Source organism: Cupressus sempervirens, chromosome 5 (genome assembly GCF_028749045.1).
Source record: "Cupressus sempervirens isolate cs-2001-9-10 chromosome 5, ASM2874904v1, whole genome shotgun sequence".
In the NCBI taxonomy this organism is placed as follows: domain Eukaryota; kingdom Viridiplantae; phylum Streptophyta; class Pinopsida; order Cupressales; family Cupressaceae; genus Cupressus; species Cupressus sempervirens.
Genome location: NC_143122.1, coordinates 9,020,899 through 9,023,868, shown reverse-complemented (window position 1 = coordinate 9,023,868; position 2,970 = coordinate 9,020,899). Strand labels below are relative to the sequence as shown.

Here is a 2,970-nt window from a genome sequence, read left to right as displayed (position 1 = left end):
AGGAGCTCATGTAAAATTTCCTTGTATGCTTTAGATTCATCAACTGCTCATTTAGGTTATCACTTATGAGCCCAGACCAATCTATTCTATCACCTTCCTCCATTACCTGCTCAACAAAATACCACATCCAAGATTCAAACCTATAAGAATAAGGCATGCAAAATATGCGACTCAACATCATGACCATATCACTATATTCCCTCTGCAAGTTGAGCCATACTATTTCTTTAGGAATCTTGGAATGATGTGGTCTATTCTTTTTCAACCATCTTTTGTTGATTATTTCTTCACAAAAATTGATTCTAGATGTATAGATTCTCAGTGCTTGCTCTTGTGTTTTTGTGACCATCCTTGGATTTGAAGGAATTCCAAATGCTTCAGAAATGGATGTCAAAGAAAAATTTGCCAGAATATTTCATTCAGAATCTCGGATGGTTCTGTCTCTAGGACTGTAATGCTTGGTACATTCCACGATTAACTTTGGATGCTAAAAAGGAGGGAAACCAGCTACAGCAAAAATTTCACTTCTCACAATTTTTGTAGCCAGGTGTGTTGGGTGATAGTCATTATATTCGAGCATTCTCCGGTTAAAATATTTCAAATCAAGGCTACCAAGACTTGTATCTCCAATTTCTATCCACTTTGACATGATTTTGGATTCAGGATAGAATCCTCTCCTTTCATTCTTTATCAATTGTCCTCGCATTTCTCCTGTTCCCTTGGGCTCTGCCATTTTCCTTTCCTGCAAAATAGAAAACGTACATACATAAGACTATGCAAGGTAAGCATTAAAAACAACAGATATGACTTGTCCATAAGACAAAGATTTTGGATTTTCACTAAAATTTCCATACTCCTTTCAAGGTTCACTTTTTAACTCTTTCGCGAGAAATATGAAAGTCCACAACACACTGCAAAGAAAAAATCTTGTCTGATAGGATTCAAAATCTTCTGACGTGAATTCCTAGAAAAATCCTCAACAATTTCAAAAAATTTCTCAAAAAATCTGCTTCCTTGAGCTCCTCAAATCTTACTCCTATTCTCGATCTGCTCTTCAAATTTTTGTGTGAGCCTGAATGAATGAGAGGGTTTCTTACAGAAATCATCCTTCAAAAAAGATGCCTTTAAAGCTGCAGAATAAAATTAGGCAACTGCTTTACTTAACCATTAAGGTTTCCATTTTATGTGCCACTTGTCACCTTTTTGCTGCTTGATTTAAAAAGTTGCTATCTTTAATGCTCTAACTCCATGATCAAGCTAAGTATTTCTATTTTGATTTTTTTTTATTAATTAAATATCAATTAAAAAAAATCAATATTTAATTAACTTCCATTTTTAAATGAAAAATCAAATTTATTTGCAAATTTTTCTCCATTTTTATTTTATGGGTTATTATTAAAAAAAAATAAAATTAAATATTAGTAAAACTAATATTTAAATTTTTTTAATGTAAATCCAAAAAAAAAAATCTTTCGAAGGAAAATCATTTTTTCGCTTTTCCTCTCTGAATCCAACTTTCACTTCATAAGAAAATTCATCCTTCCTCTAAATTTTTTGATTTTTTTTTGCAAAATTTTCAATTTTCTGCTTTTCATGATTTTTGAACAAATTCTATTACTCCAATCAACTTACGGGAGCGGGTTTTCTATGAAATCAAGGATTTTATCTTTTTTAAAATATTCCTTATTCCCTTAAAACTTGCGCTGCACACTTTTATGAAAACAGAATTTTGATGGAGTGAAGGAATTTATTATTCCTTCATTTCCTTGAAACTACGCTCCATGATTTCTGGAGCGGGCTTTTTATGAAATGGCAGATTTCTCTTTTGCAAAATATTTCCCTACTCCTTCAAATTTGCGCTCCATGATTTTTGGAGTGGACTGTTTATGAAATGGAAGATTTTCCTTTATTCCTCCACTCTTGCTAACTTGCGCTCCACAATTTATGGAAATCGAGATTCTTATGGAGTGAAGGATTTTACAACTTTTCCTAACTTCTTTAAAACTATGCTCCACCGAAAAAGGAAAAAAGCTTGTTCTGTCGATCTATATATGTTTGCTCTCATATTTTCCCGCTACAATTATTCATAAAAGTTGGGAGGATCTGTCTTGAATTGAATTGAGTTCATGATGGTTAGGATTAAGAGTGATTTAGTTTGCATAAGGGAGCTGTGGGTAGATAATCTAGAAGAAGAATTTGAGCTGATCAGAGGCGTGGTAGATCGATACCAATATGTAGCCATGGATACAGAGTTCCCTAGGGTTGTCATAAGGCCATACAGGAGATCCAGGAGCAAGGCAGAGTACCATTACTATACCTTGAAAGTCAATGTGAGCAACCTCAAATTGATCCAGTTGGGCATTACTTTCTCAGATGAAGAGGGAAATATGGCAGAGTGTGGTACGAGTCAGTCGTGTGTGTGGCAATTCAATCTAAGGGAGTTTAACCCCTTTATGGACCTCCATGCCCCTAATTCCATTGAGTTGCTGAGGCAACGTGGGATCGTTTTCAAGAAAAAACAACTACATGGGCATCAAGTCAAGGCATTTTGCGGAGCTTTTTATGTCCTCGAGTATTGTTTTGAATGAGAATATCAGATGGGTTACTTTTCATAGTGCTTATGATTTTGTGTATTTGATCAAAATTTTGAATCAATGTATTCTTTTTCCATGATTTGCGGGTTGAGATTTTCATGGAATGAAGGATTTTTTCCTTTTCCAACAATCCTCCGCTATCTTAAAATTGTGCTCCATATTTAGCGGGATCATACTTTTCATGGAATGAAGGATTTTATCCTTTTTCCTCACTGATTTAAAACTGCGCTCAAATACTTTTATGGAAAGTGGAATTTTGAAGGAATGAAGAAATTTTGGTTTTTCCGTGACTTCTTCATTCTTGCGCTCCGTAGAAGAAGGAAAAAAAAAGTTGGCAAAAATTTTTAAAAAATAGAAAGGGGGCCCCCGATTGGGG

The 2,970-nt window shown here is 34.4% G+C and overlaps 1 pseudogene; it reads left to right on the top strand.

Moving 5' to 3' along the window:
- Window positions 1-2,126: 2,126 nt before the first annotated feature.
- LOC149554339 (putative CCR4-associated factor 1 homolog 6 pseudogene) lies at window positions 2,127-2,673 on the top strand (annotated as a pseudogene).
- The last annotated feature ends 297 nt before the right edge of the window (window positions 2,674-2,970 follow it).